General features: G+C 35.5%; 1 non-coding gene across 1 annotated transcript; it reads left to right on the forward strand.

Annotated features, from left to right (window-relative positions):
• The first annotated feature begins 16,613 nt into the window (after positions 1–16,613).
• Positions 16,614–16,718, forward strand: LOC128294845 (small nucleolar RNA R71). The gene has a single exon (XR_008285152.1). It is a non-coding gene; the product is annotated as a small nucleolar RNA R71 (small nucleolar RNA).
• The last annotated feature ends 1,224 nt before the right edge of the window (positions 16,719–17,942 follow it).

Below are 17,942 nucleotides of genomic sequence, written 5' to 3' on the forward strand. Positions count from 1 at the left end.
ACTTGTTTCACTAAAATAATTTTAAAAAATATTTTATGTGAAAGAATATTAAAAATATAACATTTCCCAAAAATCATTCCATTTTTCAGGAATCTCTTTGAAATACATTGATGGTACTGCAGACATTTAGCCCTCAAATTGCGTGTGTGCGCGCGCTTTCATAGTTTGCGTCTGAGGTAATTGGAGCCTGCAACTAGAGACACTATAGCAAAATATGATATAAATATGGTGATTGAAGAACAATTTTCAGAAGAAACAAATCAGGAGAACCTTCATGCTGCACTTCTTGAATCCTTCACAACCCATAAAAGGAACGCAGAAGATGAACCAGAAGATATTCCAGGCGATAAAAATGCTAGATAAAACTCATCTAACTTTTAAGCACCAAACCCTTCTGACGTGGCCTTATCCGTCAGCAAATGGGGAGAATCAAGACCCTAGCAGACCACTTCACTGTAAACAACTTGCAGCTTACTGTCAATGAAAAACATGGAATAACATCGTCTAGCAGCAACAAAAGGAAAAGAATGGTAAGTTTAAATCTGGATATGGAGACAGTCCAAGCTGTAGGACAGTGGCGTTGTTTGGGAAAGGAACTAAAGCTAGTCAATCCAACCTCGACTGATGATGAAGACGACTCTGCTGAAAGCGTCATGGAGAATTAATAGCTGAAATAATAATTTTATTATACACAAATATTTCACAATACAAATACAATTTTTTTCTCTCTAGCTGCTAGTTTTCTATTTTCACACACTCCTTTTTTCTTCTTTTACTCACGCCATTTAATTCTTTTTTTGAACACTCACACACGTACATTCATTAATATCCGAAATATACATAGTTTACCGCCTTAATGACTACTTATCCTTTTAAGTATATCATGAAACTTCCGGTAAGCATGTATTGATAATGCTTATCCTTTTGCTTAGCTAATCGTAAGGTCATTATAAGACTGCCACTTTGCAATCAATTTCAAGTCACGTTTTGTAAAGTTGCAGGCTAATTTGTATAGCAACTCTTGGCTCCAATTTTCTGTTAACTTTGGAAGTCGGGGTTTCACTTCAACATTCTCCTCAAATCTAGCTTTCATTTCAAGTTTTTCTTTGAATTTATGGAATACGTCCACTTTCAGCAAAATGTTTGCCAATTTATTTCTGTTTTGCAATAAGTTAACTTTATATTTTTATTCTTCACTTACTCTTGAATAAAAAGATATTTTGTATCGATATGCTTGTTTCGACTATAAGATATTAGATTCTTTGCAAGAGATATTGTAAACTTGTTGTTAATATAAATTGTGATTGGACCTTCTTGTATAATAGATAATTCACTCAAAATATTCTTCAATAAAATTGCTTGACATGTGCATGTTGCAACAACCATGTATTCTGCTTCACATGTTGAGAGGGTAGAGGTGCTCATGGGTCGGGCCGAGCTCAACTAAAAATTCTGGCCCATTTATTGGGTTCGGACTGGGCCTGGCCAAAAAATGGGCCTAAAATTTTGCCCAAGCCCATCTCGGATAAAATGTGCTACTGACCAGTCGGCCTACCAGTATTAATTTTTTATATTATTTTTATATAATTTTTAAATATATAATACATCAAAAATATTAAAAACATCAAAATAAATATTTCTCAATAAATTGAAAATAAATTTTAAAAATATGTAGACTTAAATAACACTAAGATAGATGCAATTTAACAAGCAAATATTTCTAAAATAATTTAAAAATTAACAAATGCCTTTAAAATAATAACAAAATTAACAACATAATAAGTTTTATACAATATCCAAACAAAAACAACAAAATAATAGCAACATAATAATAAAATGGTAGCAAAATAGGGAGAAAACAACAAGAAAATAACATTAAAAAAATGTAAATTTTTTTGTCTTTTAGTGAATTCGGGTCGGGCCGGGCCCTGGCCAAAAATGCCTTATCTGAGGCCCGACCCATTTTTTAAACGGGCCTTAGTTTTTTCTCCAAGCCCATTTTTTGGGCCTATTTTTTTGCCCAAACCCTTCCACATTTCGGGCGGGCCTTCGGGGGGCCGGGTGGCCCGACTTATGAGTAAGCCTATGAGAGGGCTATTGTTTGTTGTTTTCCGGATGACCATGAAAATGTCACGAAGCCAATATGGAATAAATATCCGGATGTTCTTTTGCGATCATCCAAAGTCACCACCATATAATCATTATCTGAATAACCAACCAATTTTGACATTGTGAGTATGTATAAAATAAACCATGATCCATTGTACCTTTAACATATCTCAAAATTCTCTTTGTTGCAATCAAATGATCTTATTTTGGCTTTTCTATGTATCTACTAACTATTCCCATTGCGTACATGATGTTTGGACGCGTGATAGTCAAATACCTTAAACTTCCAACGATACTTTTAAACAACGTTGGATTTTCCAGCTCTCTAGATGAATCAACACTTAATTGCATGCTTGGTTATGCTAGTGTAGCTATCGGCCTGCAATCTTTCATTCAGAATTTTCTTAAAACTTATCCTGCATACTTCTTTTGAGGCATAAATATTTCATCTTTCATTTGTCTCACTTCGACTCCAAGAAATTATGACATTTCATCAATATCTATCATTACAAATTCTTTAGTCATAGCTTTCTTAAAGTCATTGAACATACCAAGATTGTTTCCCGTGAAAATCATATCATCCACGTATAAGCACACAATCATGATGTCACCAACTCTTTTTTTCTCTGTATATGTGGCATGCTTGTATGGGCTTTTTATGAACCCGTTCTTTTAAAAGTATTCATCTATTCTTATATTCCATGCTCCTGGGACTTGCTTTAGTCCATATAAAGCTTTCTTCAAGTGATAGACTTTGTCTTCCTGTCATTGTTTGCTATATCCAGGTGGTTGTTCGTTGTAGACTTCTTCTTCTAGGTAGACATTAAGGAATTATGGCTTCATGTCCATCTGATAAATCTTCCATTTATTTTTGTTGCAATTGTCGTGAGAAGCCTTATAGTGTCAATTCTGACAACCGGAATAAATACTTCATCATAGTTCACTCCATGTTTTTGCTTGTAGCCTTTTGCAACTAGTCTTACTTTGTATTTCTCCACTTTTCCTTCTTTGTTGGTTTTCGTCATGTACACCAATTTGACTCTAATTGAACTATGTCCTTCTAGTAGACTTGTTGACTCCCACGTGTCATTTCTTCTTATTGTTGCAATTTTTTCATCCATTTCCTTCTACCATTTGACATATTCAATTGCATCTTCATATATTATTGGATCACTTTTTGTCATTAAACAGAATAAGGAACAAATGAGTGTTATTTTTATCCATTTTTTGTTCATTTGATTCATCATGCAATTCATTTCTGGATTCAATGAGCTAGCAAAAAGACCAATTGGAAATATGCAATTGAGGCTCAAATGATTTACAATTAAGTTCTAGCTTTTTGTCTATCAATTATAAACTCATTTAGTCATGAAGTCATTCCACTATAGTATTGTGACTAAGCTCTCCCCGACAGTATACCATTATGAAAGCAACTTGATCAATGCTCGTCCAATGACCTTGTCATAAGTGTGTTACCCTTATAGGATATTCTTAATCTCTTTGGGATAATATTCGTTCTCTCAATATAATCCTATTTTATCTCATGATAATCATTACAGTTTCATTTATAAAAAGTCAATTAGTATCAAATAGTAATCAACTCATTCATTACAAAGATAAACAAACCACGACCACATTTAGTTTTCATCAACCACGTAATGCCTATGAGAGGATATCATTTACCTATGTCTCGGGCTATGAATTCTATTATTGTGAATGATGCGACATACTACAGAAGTCTTACACCCAACGTACCAATTTTTTGTTCCTTATCTATTTGAACTTAGGATTTTACTTACTCAAAGTGCATGTCACACATACATAATTCGTCATCCACTCAGGATTTAGGTATGTCATACTATGAACGTCACAAGTGAATAAACTGTGACAGCCCTAATTTGGCCCTAGTCGAAAAGTGGTTTCGGGATCACAAAACCGAGTCACAAAAATAATTAAATGTTATACTCTGTGTTTATTATATGTGAAAGTGCATGTGTGAAAATTTCATGCTTTGATTTTGTCATTTGAGAGTAAAATTATAAAATAGGACCTATGCGAAAATTTCTGAAAATACTATAGGACAAATTGTAGTGGGCAAATAATTTGTAGTGTAAAATGGGAGGATTTGCATGTCAAACTCCCCATTTTATGTGTAGTGGCTGGCCATGATGTTGGTGGGAAGCAACATGTGCATTAGATAATAATAATTTAAGACATGAAGTTATGGTACTAATTGATATGTGTCATTTTATGTCATAAAATAAAGACTAAAAATAACAAAATGATGGAAGGGAAAAGTTTGTCCATCCTTGTTCATGGTAGCCGAAAATAGAAGAGAAAGGAGAGGAAAAGAGCTCTTGAATGTTCAGTCACTTGGGGAAGAAAATCCAAGGTGAGTTCATGGTGCTTTGCTTCTATTTTGATGTTCATGGGTTTTTCTTGTTTCTACCTTAACCCATGAAGCATATTTTGATTTTTGTTGTGTTGTGAGCATTCGGTCATGAATGGAAATGAGAGAAATGGTTTTGATTCATGTTCTTTTATAAAAATGGAGAATAGATGAAGTTAAGCCAAGCAAATGAGCATGCATGTGCCTTAGATGCTAAGGGGGGAAAATCGGCTAACATGTTGTGTGTATTATGGCCGAATGTGAACTTGGATAATATTGAGTAATGTTGTGCTTTAAAATGATGAAAGGAAGATTATGCTTAAGTGAAGTTATAGGTATGTGATGATTGATTTGTGATATGCATGTTTAAATAACATGCATGCAAGGTATGTGTGAAAGAGTAAATTGGTAATAAATCTGCTTGGGACAGCAGCAGTAACGTGATTTTGGAAAATCACCATAAATTGTGGGAGATGAGTTAGAAGCTGAATAAATTATGTAATTAAAGCTTAATGAGTCTAGTTTCTTATAAAATAAATCATGTAAGCAAAAAAATTTCCGATGATGAGATATTTGAAGTGATGTAGGACAGGTTCAGAATGACTTCTAGATCATTTGTTCTGTTTTTTATAAAATCATTATAAATTGTACAAAACTTGTTATAAGATGAAGTTTATATGCTTAGACTCTTTAATGAGTCTAGTTTCAAATGAAATAAATGAGAACATATTTTGAGTTCTGTACAATGAGAAATTTGATTCGTAGTGAAGAGTGGTCAGATTAGTCAAGCAGTGAAATAAGGGAAACTTTAAGAAAAATCTGGTATTGATTTGCCAAACCAAAAATCCTGAAAATTTTATGGGAAAAATATATATGGGTCTATTTTCAAATAAAATTAACGGCACTTGATTTGGAGTTTTGTAGCTCCAGTTATAAATGATTTAGTGACTGTTGCTCAGGAAGACAGCTTGCAGTGAAATTATGATTATGTGGTAAACTGACAAAAATTTGTTAATGAGTTGCTTATTGATTTCTTATAAGCTTACTATGATCAGTAGGTGTGAAAGTTGAATATATATATATATATATATATATTATATTTTTAAAGTGATGCTTGAATAGTCGAATAATGACTAGTTTAAAATCTTTAAATTTTAAGCTCAAGAGCTTAGAGGGGCAAATTCGGATAAGAGAAAAGAGAAAGTAATCGAATAGCCGTTGTAATCATTCGGCAACATTCGAGGTAAGTTCTTAAATGTTTAAGCTTGATTCCTTTTTATATGCCCAAGAGTTAAATTAATATGGTAAAAAGAATGTAAATTTTATTTAGTTAATGTGCCGGATATGTAATAATTTAAGGCTATAAGCCGATTATGGCTATTATGCTTAAGTTGAATTGGATTTGGAAATTTGATGCACTAAATGAGTGTTACAATGAATAAACTATGACGTATATGTGCTGGTGGAGATATCACGATTTGTTATTATTAAATACTTAAAGGAAACCATGATGTGTATAAAATTATTATTATTAGTCCTTTGTGGTAGCCGAATATGGCTTGGCACTAAAGTGATTAAATGTGAACTTCGATGAGGTAAACCATTAAAAGTGTGGTGCTATAAGACTATGGGCTAATACGATATGTGGATTCGTTCCGTAAAGTAAATTATTCAGGTATGCGATATGTACTTAGGCATGTTAAATCGATTGGAATTGACTCATGAATGTGAATTGAGAAGCATAGGTAAAAATGCCTATGACATATATGTGAGTAAGGGTAAAACCATCGTAAATTATCGATAAGGATGGGCTATGTGCGGAACCATCTTATAATTGCTAATTTGAAAGGTTGTGTGCGAATCAGTGAGCAATATGTATATATTAGATGAATCGTGACCTTTTGGTTCTACTTGAACTAAGTTGCGCGATAAATAATTTATGCATATGACTTATAGTCGAATGGTCACTATGGGTTAAGTTTGAATGGTGAAATGGAAATGTGATATGTTGAATGAGATGTGTTAATATATGATTAAATATGCATGATATTTGATGTGTATCCGGACTTAAAGACCTGCAAGCTTCGTGCTGGTAAAATATCCGGGTTAAATCCCGCAAGCTTCGTGCTGGTATTATATCAGGGATAAATCCCGCAGGCCTAGTGCTAGTATTATATTAGGGCCTTCGTGCCTAGCAGGCTTCGTGTCGGTGATGTGTATTCGGGCCTTCGTGCCTAGCAGGCTTCGTGTCGGTGATGTATATTCGGGCCTTCGTGCTCAGCGTGCTTCATGCGGTGATGTGTATTCGCCTTCGTGCTCAGCGTGGTCCGTGCCAATGATGTGTATTCGCCTTCGTGTTTCAGCGTGCTTCGCGCGGTGATGTATATTCGCCTTCGTGCCAGCGTGCTTTGTGCGGTTATGTGTATTCGCCTTCGTGCCTTGCGAGCTTCGTCTGCGGTGATGTGTATTCAAAGCTTTCGTGCCTAGCAGTGTAATGCTGGGTGAAATGATATGTTATGTGAATTCGGTGTTCCTTGTAAGATAAGGGTTTAGCCGAATGTTAAAGATGAAATGATAGTGTATTGTATCATGCTTATATGGCCTAATGGCAAGTATAACATGTTGGTAAATATGCAATGTGCTTTTATAATCTAATGATAAGTTTGAAATGAATGTGAGTGAAATGTTATGCATAAGCTATCAAATGTTAAGTGTGAAAATGAGATGAAAGAAAAGTGTTTGAGATGTATAATTATATACGTTCAAATGATGTTAGTACTCAATTGATATGAATATATTATATGGAACTTGTTGATTTGATTATTCGGGCCTTTGAGCTTAGCAAACTATAATGTCGGTAAGATACTATTCGGGCTTTCGAGCCTAGCAGGCTATAAAGCCGGTGAAATGATATCGGGCCTCGAGCCTAGTAGGCGAAATGCCGGTGATTTGAGAAAAGCCTATGACTAAGGTACCTCGTGCTAGATTGTCAAATGAATACATTTAATACGTAAAGTGGGCCAAGTACGCAGTATGTACTCAGATGTGAGTTTGATTTGAAGTGAATCATAAGTGAGTAATGTGATACGTACGTGAATAAATGTTAAAACTATACTTATGATCATGATACACCTGGTCAGGGTGTGAAAGTATGTGAGGGTATTTGATTTAAATATGTTATATGAATTCAGATTAAGTGTGATAAGAATGCTGAACGTGTATTATGTGCTTGTGTATATTCGCCGATGGCAATATCCTAGAATTTGGCCTCTTAAGAAATTAAATAATCAAGTATAATTGCGTTTATTTGTTTGCATTGCTTAAGACTTACTAAGCTTATGAAAGCTTACTCTGTTGTTACATTTCTCTTTTTATAGATTGTTGACTTGATTACCTACTCGGGTTGGAGTTCACGGAGATATTATCACACTGTCGAGCTCACGTTATCGGTGTAAGTAAATCCTAGTATTTCGAGTCTATGGCATGTATAGGGTTTTAATGTTTTGGACCTCGTAAGCTCATATATGGGATAGATTGCATGTGAAAAGAAAATTTTTAAATTGATTGAAATTTTTCAGCACGGTTTTTGTGTGATTGACTGAGTTTAAGTCGGGTAACACCTCGAACCCTGTTCTGGTGAGGGATACGGGTGAGGGGTGTTACATAAACCCATAAACAGATTTAAGATCTATTCTTCTTGGGTCTAGTCCGATGTACTATCAATCCAGTCGGTCACATTTATGTCTCTGTCTTCTGGGAGTCATCCACTCTGGTAACCAAGACAAAGCATCTCCTAATTAGACTTCGATAGATGACATATTAGTCTTTCAATCAGTTTGCTCATTTACAATTAGATTAAGAACATGTTTAGGTTTGTCTACTAGTATAAGTTGTCTTTAATTATTGTAACAGCCCGATTTTGGGCCTAGTCAGAACAATGGTTTCGGAACCACTAACCCCAAGTTGAAGAAATTATTTATAATCTTATTTTATGTGTTATAGCATATTTATATGAGTGCATGAAAATTTTGGTGAAATAATTTTAGCGATTGCATGCTTAATTGCGAAAAAGGACTAAATCGCATAAAAGACAGAAGTTTTATCTCATTAGCTAAAGGCTTCAAATAGCTAGAGAACCAAAATTAAGGTCTTTAAAAAGAAAATAGGCCTTTATTAATGGCATGGCCAGCCATAGGGACAAAAAAAATCAAAAAGTCAAAATTAGGTGAATTTTGGTGACTAATTTTACTAGAATAAAATAAAATAAGGAAAAGCTATCATCTTTTTTTTATTACTTCTCTTCTCCACCGATTTTATTCAAGAAAGAAGGCCATGGAAGCTTGAAATTTTCAGCAACTTTAGACTCTTGCAAGTAAGTGATTTTGATGGCCTTTCTTGATAATTTTTGTACTTTTAGGACCCTTATAGCATAATCTAGCTAATGAGGGGACTATTTTGCAAAATGGTTGAAATTATAGGGTTTTTCCATGAGATTATTCATGTTTTTTGCTGAATTTTTATGGAAGAAAATGAATCTTAGTTGTTAAATAAACAACTTTTGTGAAGTAGTTTTCATGAAAACCCTAACTAGGGACCATTTTGCATAGGTTATAAATTATGTGGTAAATGTGTGAAATAATTGAAATTGTGAGATGCTATAGGCTTAAAGTAGTTTTGGCTAAGCTTGGTTAATGTGTAAATTCAATAAAAAATAAATTTACGAGCCTAGGGGTAAAATCATAATTTTTGTGAAAGTCCAGGGGCAAAATGATCATTTTTCCAAAATATGAATTATGAAATGCATTGACTAATATGATGATTAAATTAGTGAATTTTGTATCATTTTAGATCAAGAAATACAAAATCCGGGCCTAAACCGAAGGAAGGCCAAGTAAGTAGATTAAATCTAACTAGTCGCCCACTTTGTGCATACCGAGGTAAGTTGTACGTAAGTAAGGCAACTTTATCGCTATTATCTGTTGAATGATCAATTTTGCATAATATGGTTGAATATGATTATGAGTAATGCATGGTGAAATTAATATGGTAAATTCTCGGTTGAACCTAAGAATAGATTGGATATCCATGCCATGACATTTGGGTGATATGTGTGCTAGTGTAAGACCATGTCTGGGACATGGCATCGGCCACAATATGAGAGCCAGTGTAAGACCATATTTGGAACATGGGATCGGTAATGTAATGAGAGCCAGTGTAAGACCATGTCTGGGACATGGCATCGGCCTCGACATGTGAGCCAGTGTAAGACCATGTTTGGAACATGGCATCGGCAATTCACCCTCTTGTGTATATCTTATCAGATATCCTTTAGTATTCCAAATGGTTTCACGAGTTATTTTAAAGCTTATGACAATGATATGGAATGATATAATCATGTTGTGAGTGGTACAGGTTCTTATTTGAAACTCATGTGATATGAGTTTGGTTAATGTCTTAATGGTAAGAATAACATGAGTAAGTTTTATCTATGAAAATGATTTTGGAAATCTTTGGCTTATATTTGTGATGTATAATTATGTGGTGATATCTACCTTTGTGCACTCAAGAATGTTGTGTTGATTTATTATATGCTATGCGTTTTAAATATGCGTGGTTAATGTTGTAATTTATTTACATGCAACTTACTAAGCTTTATGCTTACTCCCTCTCCTTTACATTTTCTTATAGTGCCGCCAAGCTAGTATCGGCGATCAAGGGACGTCAGAGGTATTAATCACACTATCACCTGAAGCTTTGGTATAACTAGTTTAATATTTTGATTTTGGCACGTATAGGGACTTGAATCTTTTGTTTAGTGTCTTGTTAGTTTAGCCACAAGTGTTGGCTCATATAATGGATGTGATATTCATTTTGTATAGGCCATTAATGTTGGTAATATTGATTATTATTAAATACATTTGATGCAAAATTTCTCATGGTTGTGGTTGTTTTGGTTATATGTGTTACGCTTGGATTGGTTTTAGTTGATGTTGTGTAGGTTAGTGCAAGAAATGGTGACCAAAAGGCTTGGTAAATAGCCTTGTTTTTTTTCCACATGGGCAGACACACGAGCGTGTTTTTAGATCGTGTGTGACACACAGCTTGCCCCATGGGTGTGTGGTAAGGCCGTGTGTCCCCAGCACCTAAAGTTGGCAAAACAAAATGCCTAGTAGTAACCACATGAGCAGAGACATGGCCGTGTGTCCCAACTATGTGAAGGACAAAGCCTAGTACACGGGCATATACCATGGCCGTGTGCCCTTAAGAGGTTGCTGACGTCAGGAACAAAATGTCAAGGCTTTTGCACACGGGCTGAGACATGGTCGTGTCATGGCCGTGTGGGAGACACGGGTATGTGCCAAGCTGTGTGAAAACCTCTGTAGGTTCGAATCGAAAAATAAATTCGCACTGGCTAGGGACACGGGCATGTCCCAAAAGTTCAGGCCGTGTAAGTGGTACGTGATTTTCGTGATAGGTTTTAAAAATTTATAATTAATCATTCTTGAAACTAACTATTATCACGATGAAGGCAAGTGTACCTATCGAGCAGTAGTATAGCTTTAGCAAGACCAGATTGTCGAACCCAAAGGAACCAAGAGTACTAGTAATTACTTTCTTTTTATTATCTAGCCTAATTAAGTGATTTGTTTATCTAAACTAATTAACTAAACTAAGAGTGCACAGAGAGAAATTGGGGAAAAGCTTTTGGGAAAACACGATTGATTAAGACAATACCCAAGGAAAAATCCACCTAGACTTCACTTGTCATTTGACTCTGAATAGGACAATTTATTCATTTGACTTGATCCGTAGAAATCCCTAAGTTATATTATTATCTCTCTTGAGACTAATAACGTCTAACCCTAGGTTGATTAATTGAAATCTGTTTCTAATTAATACCCTAGTGTTGCATTAACTCGATCTATGGATCCCCTTATTAGGTTTCATCCTAATCTGGCAAAATCTTGTCACCCTATCTCTAGGCGTGCAATCAACTCCACTTAATTATGACAAATTTACTCTTAGGCAGGGACTTTTGCTCCTCTGAATAAGCGCATTAACTTAAATCAATATCCTGGAATATTAATACAAGAATTAAGAACACATAATTAAGAACAAGTCAAATATTTATCATACAATTCAAATAACAATAACAAGATCCATCTTAGGTTTCATTCCCTTTAGGTATTTAGGGGGTTTAGTTCATAATTATAAAATAAAACATCTCAGAAGAAAAATGAATACAAAACATAAAGAAAACCCAAAACCCCTGAATGAAAATTGAAGGGAGATCTTCAGTCTTGACGATGAATCCGGCTTCTGAGATGGATCAATCGGCTTCCCTTGAGTAATTCCTTGCCTCATACTTTGTATGTCCCTTCTAAGTGCCTCCTCAGGTGTTTAAATAGGCTTTAGAATGCCTAAGATCCTTCAAAAGTGGCCTTTTCTGAATAGGACTATACTTGGACTCGATAGGGACATGCCCGTGTGACATGTCCGTGTGCAATTGCTCCAGCCCGTGGTCAAGGCTGTTAAATAGGCACGAGCATGTAGTCTACCCGTGTAAGTCGTGCTTCGATCCTGCCAAATGGACACGGCTGTGTGGCTTACCCGTGTGAGGACGTCCAGGCCGTGTTGATTTCCTATGTGGGTCCATTTTCTCCGTTTTCGGCCCGTTTATCGCTCTTTTTACTCTCCTGTGCTCACCTAAGTATAAAACATGAAATTAAAGAATTAGGAGATCGAATTCACCAAATCTAAGGAGAAACCATCCATAAATGTGCTAAGCATGGGATAAAAATATGTATAAATTACAGTTTATCAAATACCCCCACACTTAAGCATTTGTTTGTCCTCAAGCAAAATCCTCAACTCACAATCAAAATAAATTCTTTTCAATTTATAATCCCTATCAATAATATCTCAAAATAATCCATAAGTATTCATACATTGAAAATTCAACTAAAAGTACATCAAATTTTCAAACATTCCAAGTTGAGCATTTTATCATGAAAACATAGGTGTCCCCCTCAATTAAGTAATCACCTTTGATCAAAATATCACAGAGTTTAACATCCTCACTAAAGGTTCACTCAAATCACTCGAGGTGTTTAAGGACATCAAATAAAGCACTTATTAGTCAATATGAAAGGTTATTACCATAGGCTTGCATGAAAATCAAATCTCCACCACTATATATTGAGATGATATATCAATCAAAAAGGTCTTAAGAGGGTTGTAACGTGGCTTTGGTTAGGGGGTGTGGTCACAAGCTGAAAGAAAAGGTTAGAATCGAGATTGAATTGAAAAAAAATCACCTAACTGGAAAAATAATTAATTATCAGTTGAATACAAGTGAGCTTCTTCTCAGAATATGGAATTAGCACTCAAGCTAAAAAATGACGAATTACTACTAATATGTATGTAAGTATTTTATTTTTTTTAAGAACAAGTCAAATAACATAGAACTTAATTATTGCAACGAAGAGTAAAACATAGCTAAGCAATTAGTTCAAATCAAACCTCGACAAAAATAGGGATCAAATTAGGGGATTTCAACAATAATGGATTATGGGTTAATATTGAGGGTAAATCAATTAATGGCTTGTAAGGCTCAAAGGGGTTTACTAAGGGTTAATTATGAAGGTAGGCTTTTATGGAGTGAGTGGGTTAAACCTAAGTGCCTTTATCATCTCGACATATCAAATCAAATGGTGTCGTCTTGACATGCATAATCAAGCAAGTTCTAGAATAACAATTCAATACTGATGCACTCATAATAAGAGTGAGCATGAAAAAAATAACATATGCTCTAAAGGCTCAAGATCTCACAAAATTATGGCTTTTTGATGTTAACCCTGTGAATTTTAACTCAAGATAATATCTAAACTTGGGGAAACAATCTAAAAAATTTCTATTTCTCAAAAATCAACTTATTACGCTTGATTCCCTAATGTCTTAAAGTTTAAACGATCAATGCATAAATGCCTATGTTTTAATTCAAGACATATCAATAAAAATCATAACTTAATCAAAATTCATTCTAATAGTGGTATGAGAAGATCACATGAGAACAAGACAAAATTCAGGGATTTCTGATAATGATATAAAAGACCCCCCACACTTAAGATGTACATTGCCCTCAATGTACAAAGATAAATATATTGAAAAATATAGATCTATAATCATAAGATAGGGAGAGAAATGAAACTTCCTGAATGATGAATGAACTCCTTGAATTGGAGTTATGGAGAATAATCGGCCAAGGAAATGATGAGAGTGGAAGAGGATACTCCGGTGGTGGTAGAGGTTCATTAGTCCATAAGTCCTGCGACAAAAGAATATTATATCTGGTAGTAGCTATGGTCGTGGTCGAGCAGAACGTGGCAGTCGTGGAGAACCTTTTCCAGTGGAGTTTTTAGTTCCTAAGTGATGATGAGCTTTGGAGCTCTTTATAACTGTGATAGAATCAGGAACTTTTTAAGAAATAAAAAGAAGCATAATTACTCGTAAAGAAATAGCCGAATAAAAATTATAAAATCTCAAGATAAAATAGTATTAAAAGGAAATAAAAATTAATTTCAAGATATAAAGATAAAAATAAAATAAATAATAGGTGTTTATAAAGAGATTAGGGCACACGGCTATGGGGCACGCCCGTGTGCCCTCATTTCAACCCGTACGTTTTGTGGTTTTCAAAATTGGGCGCATTGGTGTACACAGCCATGTTGCACGGCCGTGTCAATCTTCGTTCGCTTCTTCCACGCTAATGTATGTAGGCACACGCCCGTGTTATTTTAACAGGTTCGACCACGATCAGTAAGCACGGTCGTGTCGCACGCCCGTGTTAATTTGGCAGGATTGTCCATGGCCATGTTGCACGGCCGTGGCAACTTATCGGATCCCGTGTTGGGGAAACATTTTTGCTCTATTGTCACATGACTGTATCGCTTGGCCGTGTTGCCTCCCGTGGTATGTGAACGGCTTACGGCACGCCCGTGTGCCTGGCCTTGTGGTTTTGAAAAACCTATGTTTCAATGACTCAGTTAGTGATTAAATGTCAAAAAACTAAAATTTAAAGAAGGTAACACTGTTAGTGCTCAGGTTGCCTCCCGAGAAGCGCTTATTTATAGTCTAAGCTCAACTTACCTTTCTGTTGCATGGTCATGGTGGTGCGAGGAGTTTACACTCCTCATCTCTGCTATCAATTTTATCAACATAAGGTTTAAGACGAGTACTGTTTACCTTAAAAGTGCCGAATTTGGGATGAATTACCTCGACTATACCATATGGAAAAATACTGAGTACTGTAAGAGGGATTGCTCCGTTAGGTTCAGAAGTGGCAATACGAGAGTCTGCTGCATCTAGCAGTGTGAGATATTGAGCTCGTCATGGCGTGGTTTTGGTTTATCGTGTGTCTTCGGTTTATGTGTCTGCCATTCATCAAGTTCCTCAATTTGTAGCATTCGTTCTTCATAGATAGGTCCTTTGTCGTTATTCGAACATGGCTCAGGTGTGTTCTTTGAACGTGTTTCCTGCCAGGAAGGTTTCACCACATGATCAGTTTTAATAGTATGATTTATACAACCACATTCAATTTTTGATGTTTTACTCGAATTACGAGCTTGAAGGTTGATCGTTTCGTCTCACACACGAAGTGTGAGTTCACCTGTGCTAACATCAATTATTGTTCTAGCAGTTGCTAAAAAGGGCCTCCCTAAAATTAAAGGAACATTACTATCCTCCTCTATGTCTAGAACAACGAAATCAACTGGGAATATAAATTTGTCAATTTTAACGAGTACATCTTCAATAATACCCCTAGGAAATCTTATTGTTTTACCGGCTAATTTAATACTCATCCTAGTTTGTTTGGGTTTCCCAAGACCTAGTTGTTTAAACATTTTATAAGGCATGACATTGATAGTATCCCCTAAATCAGCCAAAGCATTATTAACATCTAAGCTACCAATTAAACAAGAAATTGTAAAACTCTTTGGATCTTTTAATTTGTTGGCCAGCTTATTCTGTAGTATGGCTGAGCAAACCGCATTTAGTTCCACATGCGACGCCTCATCCAACTTTCGTTTATTTGTTAAAAGCTCATTCAAGAATTTAACTACGTTCAGCATCTGCGAAAGAGCTTCAATAAACGGTAAGTTAATATGTAATTTCTTTAAAAGTTTAAGGAATTTATCGAATTATTCGTCTGAGTGGTCTTTCCTTGTCGCATTTGGGTATGGTACACACGGTTTGTACTCTTTACTTACCTATTTTTGGTCATTGTGGTCCACCTCACCTTTACCTTTACTTACCACAGCCTTTTGCCTCGGTTCTGGTTCAGGTGCAACTAACCCTTCCTCATCTTGAATGGTAATTGCGTTGAGTTGTTCCCTTGGGTTAGATTTAGTGTAACTCGGAAGACTACCTTGTGGTCGTTCAGATATTAATTTGGCAAGCTGTCCTATCTGAGTTTAGAGCCCTTGGATCGACGCTTGTTAATTCTTAAGTGCTGTCTCGGTATTCTGAAAACGATTTTCTGACACCAAGATGAATTTTGTTAGCATCTCCTCAAGGTTCGGTTTTTTTCTCTTGTTGGTAGGGTGGTTGCTGGAAGCCTAGAGGTGGTGGTGGTCTCTGATCTCCTTGGCCTCCCCATGAAAAATTTGGGTGGTTCCTCCAACCTGCATTCTAAGTGTTACTATAAGGATTATTTTGAGATCAAGGATTATTACCCATGTAATTTAACTACTTATTCTCTATGTTGGGGCCATAGGGTGGGTATTCTGAATTGCTTGATCCACCTCCACTTGCTTCGTACTGCATTACTGGGTGAATCTGTGAAGAACCAAGAAAACCGTCAATTTTTCTATTCAAAAGTTCTACCTGATTAGAGAGCATAGTGACCAAATCAACGTTAAAAATGCCAACTATTTTTGTTGGTTTTGTTATCATGACTTGCCACTGATAATTATTCAGTGACATCTCTTCTATAAATTCATAAGCATCCTCAAGTGTCTTATTATTGATAGTTCCTCCAGCAGCTGTGCCAATCATATGTCTAGTCGAAGGATTCAGGCCATTGTGAAACGTTTGAACCTGTAGCCAGAGTGGTAATCCATGGTGAGGGCATCTTCTTAAAAGGTCCTTCTATCTCTCACATGCATCATAAAGTGTTTCTAAATCCATCTGCACAAAAGAAGAGATATCATTACATAATTTGGCTATTTTACCCGGCAGAAAATATTTTAATAAAAATTTTTCGGTCATTTGTTCCCAAGTAGTGATTGACCATCTTGGTAACCAGTTCAACCACTGTTTAGCTTTGTTCCTCAATGAAAATGGGAATAACCGAAGGTGAATAGCATCATCAGAAACGCCATTAATTTTAAAAGTGTCACAAAACTCTAAGAAATTCGCCAAATAAGTGTTTGGGTCCTCGTCTTGCAAACCATCAAACTGAACAAACTATTGGATCATTTGAATGGTGTTAGGTTTCAGTTCAAAATTATTTGCAGCAATAGCAGGCCTAACTATGCTCGATTCAGTTCCTGTTAAAGAAGGTTTAGCATAATCATACATAGTACGCGGAGCAGGATCCTGATTAGTAGCAATCGCAGGAGGTAGTATATTTTCCTGGTTTTCAGTCATCTCCTCGGTTGTGGTGTGAATATCCTCCTCTTGCTCTTCCTCTGTGTATCTTAAGCTTTGCCTTATTCTCTTCGATTTCTGCAAACTGTGCAATCGATCTCACTATCAAACAGTAATGGTCCCGACGGGTTTCTTCTAGTCATACACTATAAAAACCTGCAAGGAGCGAATAAAAGAAAAATTAGAAAAGAAAATAAAAATTTAAATTACAAATAAAGTAAAATGGCTAAAGTAATAAAAATTGAGTGTTCCTAATACATTAGTTCCCCGGAAACGGGCCAAAAACTTGGTACGTGATTTTCGCGACAGGTTTTAAAAATTTATAATTAATCATTCTTGAAACTAACTATTATCACGATGAAGGCAAGTGTACCTATCGAGCAGTAGTATAGCTTTAGCAAGACCAGATTGTCGAACCCAAAGGAACCAAGAGTACTAGTAATTACTTTCTTTTTATTATCTAACCTAAAAATTAAGGGATTTGTTTATCAAAACTAATTAACTAAACCAAGCGTTTACAGAGAGAAATTGGGGAAAAGCTTTTGGGAAAACTTGATTGACTAAGACAATACCCAAGGAAAAATCCACCTAGACTTCACTTGTCATTTGACTTTGAATCAGATGATTTATTCATTTGACTTGACCCGTAGAAATCCCTAAGTTATATTATTATCTCTCTTGAGACTAATAATGTGTAACCCTAGGTTGATTAATTGAAATCTGTTTCTAATTAATGCCCTAGTTTTGCATTAACTCAATCTATGGATCCCCTTATTAGGTTTCACCCTAATCT

Source organism: Gossypium arboreum, chromosome 6, assembly GCF_025698485.1.
Source record: "Gossypium arboreum isolate Shixiya-1 chromosome 6, ASM2569848v2, whole genome shotgun sequence".
In the NCBI taxonomy this organism is placed as follows: Eukaryota; Viridiplantae; Streptophyta; class Magnoliopsida; order Malvales; family Malvaceae; genus Gossypium; species Gossypium arboreum.